Genomic DNA, 14,324 nt, shown 5'->3' on the forward strand with positions numbered 1-14,324 from the left:
TGCACCCATCAATAATAGTAATATCTTGCAGCTTGTACATAGTTCCAACCTAAACTCCCCGCATCAATACCAGTGCTCCCTGAACCATCTTGCAGGTATCTTTCTCGAACACTGATTTTACACCTGCAACATCCAACTTGCTTACAGAAATCAGATTTCTGGATAATGCAGGAATATGTAGAACACCCGGAAGTATTCTAATCCTTCCACCTTGCAACTTCAACTTGACTTTTCTACAACCAACTATTCTTGCCTTCTTGTCATCCCCTAATAAGACATCACCATCCTCATATTTCTCATACTCGGAGAACCACTCTCTATGGGGTGTGAAGTGAAAGGATGCACCTGAGTCAATCAACCATGTCTCATGATCTACATGTGTACTTGAAGAAGCCAAGTACACATCCCCGCCTTTATCTGAGGTGGTTTTCGCCTCTACAGAAGGAGCATCATCAAATCCCTTTCCTTTGTCAGGAGCTTTAGATTTACAGTGCCCTTCCTTTCTGCATTTCCAGCACACCAACTTTATAGGTTTTCCTAGAGATTTAGATCTCCCTCTAGATTTAGGTCTCCCAGTCGATGACTTATTTTTGTTTATGTTCCAGGACCTTCCTCGTACAGAGAAGGCATCACCATTCTGTCTCTCCATATTTTTCCATCCCATCTCCTCTGCCAGCAAGGAAGAGACTATTTTATCAAACTGCAAGGCAGTTTCATTTCTACCTATTTCAATAACTAGAATATCCCACGAATCTGGTAGAGAACACAAAAAACTAATGCACTTATCTTCATCTGAAATTTTAATATCATTAGATAATAACTGACTTATCATAGTATTAAATGCGTTCAGATGCTCTGTCACCGAGTCTCCATCTTTCATCCTCAGGTTATACAGCTTTTTTCTATAGGAACAATTTATTCACCAGAGACTTAGATTGGTACAAAATCCCTAATTTGACCCACAAAGCCTTAGTCATAGCTTCCCCTAATACATTCAACAATACTGAATCTAAGACACACAATCGTATTGTGATCTTTTCCTTCTGGTCCAACTTCTTCCATTCTTCATCGGACACTCCCGTTAGTTTAGTACTCAGATCTACCGTGATCCATTAATCTTTATCCACCAACGGAAACTCCATATTGAGTTTCCACAACTCAAAACTCCGACCATTAAATTTCTCGATCTATATCTTTCCATTGCTTGCCATCTTCTTTCACCACCAGAATCGATCCTGCAGATCTCCCACTAAACAAGGTCTACCACAGGCCCGAGCAAAACCCCTCAGCAACAAAGGCGTCCCCTTGAAGCCAAAACAGCTCTGATACCAAATGTAGGTTTTAACCCCATATAGAAATTACCTACATACGAATTCTAAAGCACAGAAAATTAAAAGAACAATAGCATAATACATAAAACACATATACACAAAGATTTTCCCCTGGATCCCAAAACTGGGACTACTAGTTTGATTTTTCATTATGTTCCTTTCAATGTTACAATACATATTTATACATGCCAAAGAATCCAATACCATGGACTGAAAACCATTGCGACAAAACCATGTCCGAAAACCATGCACAAAACCATAGGTAGGTCGGCCCACCTAATATAGGGTCCAAAAAAAATTTCCCTGGGGCACTACCCCAGAACCCATATAGGGGGGCTACTCGCCCCCTCAAACCCCTTGTGACATCCCCGCTGCGCAATCGGCACAACGAAGGAGGGGCTCTGCCCCCCTATAACCCCCTGATTAACTAGGGGAGCTAGTCATGGAAAGAATATAACACAACCCAACAATTTGATCTTTCTATTGATGGCTTTGAAGATCTAATTTCTCAAGTAGAACATAGACGAATAGATCTGCATTTAGTAGAAGCTGTGGGCAAATGAAAATGTAGAAAATTGGTCTTGTTTAAAGAATCGGAGCTTGATCTTCTGCTGAATTTTAGATTTGTTAAATGATTAAATCTGGTTACAAAACCACTTTAGAAATATTCTCCATGACTTTAACTATCCAACGAGCCATCCTGGGTCTCATTTGGCCAAGTAAAACTCAACCTATGAGCTTCTAAATTTGGGGAATCAAAACTGCCAGAATTCTGAAAAATTTGTTGTCTAGGCTAAAAATCAGAATTTTTAATTAAATTATAATCTTAAATTAAATTACAATTATTTATTAATTAGTACTAATTTAATTTTAATTAAAAACTTAACTTAATTAATTAGAAATTAATTATTAACAAAATTAAAATAATAAAATAAATCATCTTAAAAATTAATTAAACTATAATTATATTATAATAAAAATATAAAATATATTATGTTTTAATAAAACCATATCATCCCATATTAATAACAAAACCACACTTTACATAATATGAAAGTTAAATGGAGGAAGAGTGGAATGTGAAGTGCAGTGATAAGGAAGTGAGGTGGAGGGTGGAGTGAGGTGAGCGTGACATAAGAGGGAAGGTGGAGTGGGAGTTATAAGGTGTTTAAAACAAAAATTATATTAAAATGAAATAGACACACGTATTAAAATTATTGATGATCAGAGTTTTGATTTATCAGAGCAATGTGTGCACAACCAAAAATGTCGATACATCGATATGCAATATCGAAATATCGGCGATTTTTAAAAATTCGAATTTTTAGATTGACGATTTTATTTCTGCGTTTTTTTTAATTTTGGAAATTTTCAATTTGTGATTTAATTTTGAAAGGGAGGAAGTGAAGTGAGGTGGGGCTCACATGGAATTAAAGATTTTACAAAATGAACTGCAACCACTTTGCAATTTTGAGATTTTATGTTTGCCAGTTTCTTTTAAAATAAGAAATTGGAATAAATTACCGAGATCCCGAAATACGTTTTTCAATTGTTTTATAATTTCGCTAGGTCACTTGTAGGACCATTAGTGAAAAATGAAAAAAATAAAAAAAATTAACTAGGAGTTAATATTTATAATGAATGATTATTTTAATTGTAAAAGTTAAAATATTATGCATTTTGTACGCTTTTTAACTCAGGGAACAAAATGATCAAACTTCAAAGGAGTGTCATTTGCAAACTAGAGAACCAAATGAGGTGAAACAAGTATCGATGGAAAGCTTTCTAAACGGTGAATTCAATGAAACGGTCAAAATAGAAATTCAACGAAAATGAAAAAATAGCAAAATTGTAAGACAATTAACTTAAATGAAAATCATAAAAGGTGTTTAGCCAAAAAATAATGTAAAGGGTCCCCATTATTTAAAGTAAATGAATAAAACAAAATTGTCATCTGGTGGGAAAAGGAGAAGCTTTGTCTTGCCCTCTGGGATGGCAATAATGAGGAAAGAAAGACTTCTGGGAGATTGGTTGGCAGGGTTGGTAGCATAGGATGTTGTAGGCGCAGGGTGGTCTTCTGAGAGCCAGACAGATGGACAATTCAAATACTCATGGGAAACAACCTAGAAGATGGAGTTGTCACTATCTTTCAAAACCTTGAGGGAAACGAGTGGAACTTGGGTGTTGACTGGGGTAAAAATAGTAAAGAGGGCACAAAGCGGATGAAAGGCACTGCACCTGTGAAGTCTCATCTGGAAATGGGGAAGCATGCTAGGAATTCCGAAAGGAACAAGGCCAATTCTCAGGCCAAGTATCAAAGCAAGAATATAAGGAATTATGTCAAAGCCAAGACCAAATTATAGAGCATAAATTACTATGTCCACTATGGAAAATTTAGTCACGGTTCATAATGTTTTAATTCTACCTTCTATTATAGGTATCTTAAATACCAGTGTGTAAAAGACTCCGACGGCATGGCACTTGAACCATGCCAGTGAGTATGAGGCCTTGGTCTAGGTGCACCGTTTGGACAAGAAAGAAAAAGATAGCAAGAAGAATTGGATGGTGAAGGAAGGAAACCAACACGGAAGGAAAGGGAATAGAATACCGAGAAAGATGGAGAAAAAGATTAAAGGCCTGGAACCGACTACAAGCAAAGAACCGAGGAAAACAGGAAAGGAAAGTATGCATAACCTCATCAATGCATACTATGTAGGAACCTGAGCCGAGGTGAAAGTTATCATCTCCAAATGGGAAAGAGAACTAAATGCTAACATCGAAAATGAAGAGATTCAAATAGAGGAATGGGATACAATAGTCAAAGATCCAGGCAATACCAGAGGCCGCCAAACTTTGTTTCGACAGACCATCCAACAATATTGGGTTATGGAAAACATCCTGGCTAGAGCAATGACCACCTATAAGGAAAGAGAAGATCTGGAAGAGGACAGGCCAAAAGAACCAAGTCTAAAGGATCTTTAGAAGGAGATACAATCTGTCCAAATGCAACTGTATCAAAACAATCTTTGCTTGAATAGGGTCGAACAAAATCTCCAGAATATGATGCGAAGAGAAGTATCGGGATCGAGCGTGAAAGCCCCGACCCCAGTCGATTCTTCAGATGAATGAAGTAGTCCTGCTAGTTAATTTTTGTTTTGATGACGGTTAGCATTTACTTTTTTAGCATGAAGCATATAGAAGATAAGGTAGCCAATGTAGCATGGATGATTAGAATAACTTTGTTCAAATTTTGGACAACGTTTGATGCAGATAGGTGGCCAGCAGGCCTAGTTTCCTGCAGGCAGGTCGAGGCCACCTGCAGTTTTGTTGAAACCAAACTTATTATTATGAAATATTAATAGAAAATGGGATCTACCAATCTTATGCAAAGAAAAAAAAGTAAATGAATAAAAAATGGGGGGTGTTGGGTTTTCCCCACAACAAATTCTAATGCTGCACTATATCCAAGCAACTGCTATTGTTTTTGTGAAGAAATAAATTGAGAACAACTTAACAACAATTGTTTCAGATCTACGACAATGTCTTCGTGACTTCCCAGATTCAAAATTTCTAGAGCAAGTCATGTGATTTGGCTCAGGCCTACAAGTAATGCAGTCTTTCTGGAATAAGCGACAGTGTGAACTAACTGACATGATCACACAAATTGGAAGCCTAACATTCTTCTTCACTCTCAGTGTAGTTGATACCAAATGGCATGACTTGCACATGATCATGCCTACCAATGTTCCCTCTAGTTCGAACAACCACTTCCAATGGATAATTCAAAACATTCTTAAAAACCCACATCTAACATCCCAATATATGGATTGCAGATTTACAATTTTCCTTGAAGAATTCCTACAAAATGACATCCACACATTTGATTATTGGTGCAGGTAGTTTTTAATAGCCATTTCTTTTTGCATTAATTTATACATTGCAGATATGTATGAACCAACTTTGAATTTCATATTATATTCAGATACAGAGGATCTGCACACATGCATGCCTTCCTTTGGTTACAAAATGCACCAAATATGGACACTCTTGATTGGAACAATGAAACTAAAGTTGTCAATGCTCAGAAATATTTTGATCACTATGTAACTGCCTGGAATATGCAACACCCCCAGCATCGTAATCTTACACTTTACCAATCATAAATTCATAACCCATGTATTCTTGACATGGAATCATTCTTTGGGTCAACCCAATCTGAAGACTATGAATAGCTTGTCAACTACATTCAGCGTCACACAAAGTGTCATGAATTTTCTTGTCTTCTCAAAAAAGATAATGTTCTTGGTTGTCGATATGGAGTACGGTGGCAGTTAAACTCCACATCTTTAGTTTTCATTGATGATAAAGGTCAAAAAACCTATATCCCTGCTCACAATGATGATAGCTTGAATATCCACAATATTGATCTACTTTCTATCTGGAGAGCAAATGTTGATTGTTAACCAGTTCTATCTTGCCTTGTTGTGTTAAGCAATATTTCAAAATATGCAACAAAAGAAGAAACAAGATCAGAGAGCTACCACCAAATGTTATCATGTCTCTCACATAATGTTGCTCTAGATGCACCTACTATTACTATCATCCAGAAACTCCTTATAGAAACCATTGCAGATAGAGACATTGGCACACAAGACATATGCCATATGTTACAAAAACTACCCCTCTCACTCTGCAGTGACACATTATTTCTTTGAATGTTAATAGAATTGTTTTTATACGTGTTTCTCATGATTCTTAAAGTCCCCTTTCATCATTGACCTTCATTCTTGCATACATGAATAGACCTGCATCATTGGAATCATTTCCCCTCCTTGAAGTTGCCCGCTCTTGGTCATTTTCTTCTCGTCGAAAACAAAACCAATGGAAACACATATTCCCTCCAATGATTGTAGATGTCTTTCCACAATACATTTCCATCCCTTCCCCTAATGATCATTGTTATGCCACTTTTTGTTGGAGTGAACTATTATTATACTTCCCTTTATGCACACTCCCCAATGACATTGGATCCACCGATGACGAAATAATTGCACACTAGGAACACAAGAAAGGGACATATACACCATGGCATTTTCATCTAGAAATTCAAGACCCACAAACTCCACAACCCAAAGAAAAATATACTCTTGTGGCTACCCCCCATGACCCCTGTCCTAATCCCATGAAAATGAATGAATTGCAAATCCTCTCTCACCTCCACCCAGACTACAACATTGAAATTGATGACCTCTAAATGATTGGCCATCTTGACTTTGATGCTAACCATAATTGGTCACATACTTCTATCCCTCTCCACTTGCAATAAACTGTTATAAATTTCATTGAATTCAACCACTCAAATACTCAAAACTACCATCATCCTCTTTCAACCCTCCCCCAAGATCACATCTTCTCCCCCACCCAACAAACAACTTTTACCATCCACTCTACCCTTTTCATATCTATCCAATCAATGCATCCTCTTGAAGGCGAGTCACTCTTACACTTGCAAGAGCAGCTCCACCATGTAGAGTGCATCCTCATGGATGCAATGAGCTTCATTGGTCCAAAAATGCTTTCCCACATTGATGATCTCCTAAGAGAGGCATTGATCTGAAATGATCATATGTTAAAACTGAAGTAGAATTGATGATGCCAATAGTGAATTGAATGTTAATTTAAAGTACTGAAACTGTGATAACTGCTTGATAAGAAAGACATTATGACAGCTAATAAAACACAAGTAAGATGCAAAACAGAAGTGAAAACAACAAATTCACATCGATACAAAACAACAAGATTGATTACGGAGTTCTTCCTTGATGGACTATGTCTCCGGGTCCGCTTTCAAGATGAGCGATTGCTTTATTAGGATTGAAACTGAGGAGGTAGATCATACAGAAAATTGACCAAACTGAATGTGCATGTAGGCACTTTTGGTCACTTTCATAAGAAATCTCTCTGAACTAGCTTTCCAACACCTGTCCTGGTTCCCAATTCCGACTCCCGATGCTCCTGTTACACTGAAAAAAAAACAGCCTATATCCTCTAGAATCTGCATACAAAACTCAAAATCACTCCTCCCCTTCACTATGAAAAAAGGGTGAATTTATAGTGAAAACGGTTAATTTGAGACTATCATGGCTAAGAAAGGCATGAAAGGCTGAAATTTGGATTAATGAGTCTCACTCTAACCATGTTTGAACACCTTAGGGTTAACATGTATGGTGTTTGAATTAATATAGGTCGAATCTCCAACAAAAACCCAAATAAAACCATATAATAAATCGAAACCATTGGCGGCTTGCTGACCGGACAGAGGAGGGAGGTCATTACATGTGACTGTTGTGGTCTAACTGCAAGCTTCCAGCTCCGCAGTCATCCTCTAGTGGTTCCGACTAACAGTGCTCCGGAAATTTTGTATGTGAACACGTTACCTCTGATCGTTGCAGCTTACTTGATGGTCTTACCCCCAATGGTTCCAACGTGATCGCAGTCTCCATACTCCTATTCACATGCCCGCTCCCCACATAGTTTCCAAGCCCAGTGGTTAGTCGCAATGCTACCTCCGCCTATTCACATGTCCTGCGATCCCATTGCAGTCTTCTCCTAGGTTAGGGATTGATATATATTATTTGTAATGTATTGCAATTTTTATAAAGGCCGAGGGTTATTAAACTTTGGTTTATGTATTGTTTTAATACATTGTAATGTGTTGTATTATGGTCCGAGGGTTGTAGACTTAGGGAAATGGTTTTTAATGGTCTAGAACTTAGGTTTAGGTGTTTTAATGCATGGATTTAGGTGTAGGACTTAGGTTAATGTATTAGGTTATGGTTTAGACTTTAGGATTGATGTTTTCCTCCATAGCTTTTAGGGCTAGGGTTTAGTCATAGGTTCTTAGCCTTTACATCGAAACCATTTACAACCAATTGTCACCAAGTGACATTCAAACCCACACACATATCTTCGACACAAAGGTAGATTTGCGACAACATCCCATGACAAAAAATCGGTCGACAACCAACTCTGTGAAGGTGAACAACAACGACATGTCGAAATCCATTTCCTTACGGAACTAACGACAACCACATGATGACAACCAGGTTCCAAACCATCTATATTACCGGACAACCTGAACCATAAACATCACTGTCGAAGATGATGACACTGGACTGAATGCTGACGATGACACAGAACCTGTGTAACTAATTTGATGAGATCCTCCTGGATCAATCCTCTCCACTTGGAAGCTTTTGGACCACAAAAGTTTGATTAGACCGATAGAAGATGAGGGTAGAGCTCCCTCACTCTCCACCTTGCCCTGATGATGTACCAATACATTTGATCAACCACCTGAAGGTGATGACCTTGATGATGTTGACCATGGAACATTTTGAATTGGTGACATGTTCCATCCATATGCAGTATGAACAACTTGCGAAGATGGTCAAACAACCCGTTATGAACATGGCAATTGATTCCTTTCCACGAAATACCATGAGTTAGTGATTCATAATTATTTTTGAAAACAGTCTCTACAGGATATTGTTCAATACCATTGACATGTATTAACAATCTATATTGCGGAATGCTAGAGACAATCAAAGACATTTTTGACATCAAACCAACTACTTGACTTGACATACTTTCCTGCTTCCTGATTACTAAGTGAACTTTCTGCAATAAACCCATCAAACTGTAATATGGAAACTATTGCAAATTAGTTTGATTTTGAAAGTATTGAATTGTTGTTGATTTATTTGAATCATTGTGTCTTCATTCATTAATTGATGTTTCCATTGATTAGCACTTTCCCCTGATGCATGAGTTTCCCTTAGATGTTTTGACACTTCTTTAGAAAAGGCTTTGATATGAAAAGAAATGGGCTTCCTCTCCACTTGAAAAGAGGCTTCCAAACTGTTTGAAACATGAAATGGTGACACAATACAAGAGAAATTGAACACTAACTTTCCCCAATACTGATCAGCATGCCTATAACTTATAACTTCCAAACTTGGACTGAATTAATTCATTCTGACATTAGGAAGAGGAGCTTTAGGAATCAACTGTAATTCATGTTGTATTCCCTGCTTATGAGTAAAATGTTTGGTTTCTTTAAATAGAACTGGAAAAGTTTCTACCTCTTTGATCAAACTATCTTTAATCTTAGACTCATAACTTGAACAAACATCTTGTCGATTCTTATGTTGTTCCTTTACACACATGATTACAAATCTCTTATTTGAACTTATTAATCACTTCATCTAATTAGAAACAACTAAATTCAAGTGATTTTTACTTTGATGTGCCCTGACAATAAATTCAACCCCATCTTTCTTAAGGTGATATTTATGCTCTCTCCTGTAAAATACTGCATGACGATCATAAAGATAAGGAATTCCTAAGATAACTCCACATATGTCTACTGGAACCACATCTAATTCCACTTCATCAATGTAATTAGTTGTAATGGAAAATCTTAATCGTCATTGTTTTGTGACTTTTATCTGAGTTGATTTATTTAGCCATCTTGATGGGTAAGGTCTTGGATGATTCCGTGTCTCCAAACCCAAACTCTTAACTAAATATTCAGATATTAAATTTTCCTGTGATCCACTATCAAACATTGTATCTATATTTGTACGCTTAGAAGTTATCCTTATGTTAAATAATTCAACTGTTTTATCCTCACTTGAAGCATTTATGTTTGATGAAGATGCAAAAGTATTCGAACTTGGAACCAGTGTCAAAAGTTTTACCTATCGAAACTATGGCAGTTATCCTCCTTTCATCACCTAAATCTAAACCTGGATCTTCCTGGACTACTGCAATTTCTTTCTTTTCATCCTTCTCCTTAAGGAACTTGTTGAGCTTAAGTTCTGGATGAAGTTTCCAACACTTAGATTCATCATGACTGATTCTTTGGCAATGAGAACAAGTAGGTCTTTCCTTCTGAGCTATCGCTGATTTATTTCTCTTCGAATTGTTCTTCCCCTTATTGTCATTGGAATCTTTGATTTCCAACTCTTTGGATGATTGCGGTGAAAATTTGAATGTTTTGCCACTTGATTCAATATGTATGGCTTGAACACACACTTCATCAAAATCATCAGGGTTAAACATCAATAATGTATGTTGCAAATATGAATGTAAATTGTCGATGCATTTTAATAAAGTTTCACATGTATTCAATGAAATACCAAGTGCCAATGCTTTCTTTCTGAACTCCCAAGTAAACTACTAAAAACTCTTCCCTTTACCTTGCCTCAAATGCTTCCAATCAATAAAAACTTGCTGCATGTATCCTAAAGGATAAAATTGTTTCCTATGAGCTTTTAAAAACTTAGACCAGGAAGAGATGACTTTACCTTTCCACTTTACATCTATCTAAGTTTTACTTTTCCACCAGATTAAAGTTGTTCCCCCCATTCTAAGTGTAGCTAACTGAATTTTCGTTTTATCGTCAATTTTTTTTTGAATATGACAATATACTTCTAACTGTTTAATCCAATTATCTAACTTTTCAGGATTCATTTCACCATCATAAATAGGTAACTCAAATTTTACACCAAGTTTTAAAATAGATGTTTTCTTAGGTTTCTTATCTGTTTCAGATTTTGCACTGGAAGAAGAAGAAGAAGAAGAAGAAGAAGAAGATGATGATGGAGATGATGGAGGTGAAGGAGGATTATTATCCTTGCCTTTACCTTTGTCTTTCTTCGATGTCTTTGAAGAAGAGGCTACATCTCTCGCCTTCTTGTCTTTGCAGAGTTATCCCAACATCTACTGCATAGTCAAGAATGCTTGCTGAAATTGTTCCCTGTTCATCTTAGTTTCTAGATTTTCAGCTGCATCAGATCCTGTCATGGTCGACTTATGAACGACTCTTCGCTTTCCAATCTCTGGATCAATCTGCTCGAGGATTCCTTCTCCACGTTGTGACTTTGACCTAGTTAACATTCAATGGCAAATTCTACAAACGCAACCTACTTCGATACCGAATTATATGAGTTGAAATGATCATATGTTAAAACTAAAGTAGAATTGATGATGCCAATAGTGAATTGAATGTTAATTTAAAGTGTTGAAACCATGAGAACTGCTTTAGAAGAAAGACTTTACGGTAGTTGATAAAACATAAGTAAGATGCAAAACAGAAGTGAAAATAGCAAATTTATAGCGATACCAGACAACAAGATTGATTATGGAGTTCGTCCCTAATGGACTACGTCTCCAGGTCCGCTTTCAAGATGGGCGACCGCTTTATTAGGATTGAAATCGAGGAGGTCAATTACACAGAATATTGACCAAATTGAATGTGCACACAAGAACTTCTGGTCTATGTTATAAGAAATCTCTCTAAACCAGCTTTCCAACGCCTATCACGGTTCCTAATTCTGACTCACGATGCTCCTGTTACACTGAAAACAAAACAGCCTATATCCTCAAGAATCTACATACAAAATTCAAATCACTCCTCCCCTTCACTATGAACAAAAGTGTGACTTTATAGTGAAAAAGGTTCATTTGAGACTATCATGGCTAAGATAGGCATGAATAACTAAAATGTGGGTTTATGAGTCTCGGTCTAACCATGTTTGAACACCTTAGGGTTAACATGTATGGTGGTTGAATTAATATAGGTCGAATCTCCAACAAAAACCCAAAATAAAACCATATAATAAATCAAAACAGTTGGCGCTTACTTATCGGGTAGAGGAGGGAGACCCCTTCATGTGACTATTGCGGTCTAACCGTAGGCTGCCACCTCCACAACCATCCTCCCACGGTTCTGGCTAACAGTGCTCTGGCAGTTTTGCATGTGAACATGTTACCTCTGACCGTTGTGGCTTACCTGAATGCCTTACCCCCGACGGTTCTGGCGCGATCGCGGTCTCCATACTCCTGTTCACATGCTCGCTCCCCACGCGATTTCCAAGCCCAGCGGTTAGCTGTGATGTTAACTCCACCTATTCACATGTCCTGTGGTCCCGCTGCAGTCTCCTCCGTGGTTAGGGACTGATATATATTTGTAATGTATTGTAATGTTTATAAAGGGCGAGGGTTATTAAACTTTAGTTTATGTATTGTTTTTTTTTTTTTTTGGCAGGTAAGACCCATGGGGGATTTGAACCAGTGACCTATCACATGGAGTGCCTTAACAATGCACCCATTCGCCATCAATCCAAATCCCTATGGGTTGTTTATGTATTCTTTTAATACATTGTAATGTGTTGTATTATGGTCTGAGGGTTGTAGACTTAGGGTAATGATTTTTAATGGTCTAGGACTTAGGTTTAGGTGTTTTAATGCATGGATTTAGGTGTAACACTTAGGTTAATGTATTAGGTTATGGTTTTAGACTTTAGGATTGATCTTTTTCTCCATAGCTTTTAGGGCTAGGGTTTAGTCATAGGTTCTTAGCCTTTACATCAAAACTATTTACAACCAATTGTCACAAAGTGACATTCAAACCCACACACATAACTTCGACACAAAGGTATATTTGTGATGACATCCCATGACGACAAATCTGTCGACAACCAACTCTGAAAAGGCAGACGACAACCACTTGTCAACAACCATTTCCTAGATGAACTAATGACAACCACATGCGAACAACCAGGTTCCAAACCATCTCACCATGAAAACCATATACATTATCGGGCAACTTGAACCATAAACATCACTGTCGAAGATGATGACATCGGACCGAACGTTGACGATGACACAGAACGTATGTAACTGATTCGATGAGATCCTCCTGGATCTGGAATTCCCCTTTCATATAAATGCACCATTTGGCAATTGCTCCATTATCCTTGTCAGATATTTAAGACAACTACTACCTGTGAAGGACATTCCTCTATCTGTTGGCACATCATGTGGCACTACACTTTATCACATCTTCGACACATTCATAATAATTTCAACTATTTTTCTCCAGCAAGGTGCTAACCCCTCCCAAGTTTTTTTCTGCCAAATCCTAAGAAATGGAACACCTACACTTGAATATTGGAAACTCCTAATATCAAGGAAAAAATCCTCTCTTACACATGAAGAGAAGCAAACATTTCAAGACTCCATGCACCTATATGCAATAAACATCTTAGTTTCTTTGCATGATGAAACAATACTAAACAAATTGAACATGTCAGTAGCAGTTTTCTCTGCAGAACAATAAAGGAAGCAAACTCTTGCTACAACAGAAGATGAACATCTATACACAAAGGTACTCTTATGCAATGAACAAAAAATTATACTCACCAACAACTTATGGGTACATGCAGGCTTTGTTAATGTCGCACTTGGCAAAGTCATTTCAATATTTTATGAACCTGACTCAAAGGCCCCAGAATTTCCATCCTTCATGGTAGTTGACTTCAACCAATAAAAAGGAACACCATGGGACATTTCACACCCAACATATGTACCCATTTCCCCTATCACAAGGGGTGCACGTTGATAGATACCACTCTGAATGGCATGGGCTTTAACAATACACAAGTCACAAGGAATGGCATTAAACAAAGAAGCAGTAGACATTGGCCCCAAAGAATGCCAAGGTTTAACGTTCACTGCCATTTCTAGAGTAAGGTCATTGTCAGACCTTCGAATCAATCCAACATTTCGATTCTCATGTATCTCACACATGAAGGAGAATGCATAACTATAACATAGACACTAAGAGGAATCATTGCTCGCATCAAAATATGTGTAGGAGAATACACTCTAGCCAACCATACATTGTTTCTTCCAAATCTACCAATGGTAACATCACTCACTACTTATACAAATTTCACATGTGATTGCTTGCTATTAAATTTAAACTCATGTTTTTTTACTCTTATTTAGAAAAAAATGTTCATGTTTACTTTGACTTTAATATATATATATATATATATATACATATATATATATATATATATATATACATATATATATATATATATATACATATATATATATATATATATATATATACATATA

The 14,324-nt window shown here is 37.1% G+C and overlaps 1 pseudogene; it reads right to left on the reverse strand.

The window, feature by feature from the left end:
• LOC149235565 (uncharacterized) overlaps positions 1-13,919 on the reverse strand; it is a 78,504-nt pseudogene extending 64,585 nt beyond the window's left edge.
• Positions 13,920-14,324: the final 405 nt, after the last annotated feature.

Source organism: Pinus tabuliformis, chromosome 8, assembly GCF_031772625.1.
Source record: "Pinus tabuliformis cultivar Carrire ecotype Pingquan chromosome 8, CPIR1, whole genome shotgun sequence".
Classification (NCBI taxonomy): Eukaryota; Viridiplantae; Streptophyta; class Pinopsida; order Pinales; family Pinaceae; genus Pinus; species Pinus tabuliformis.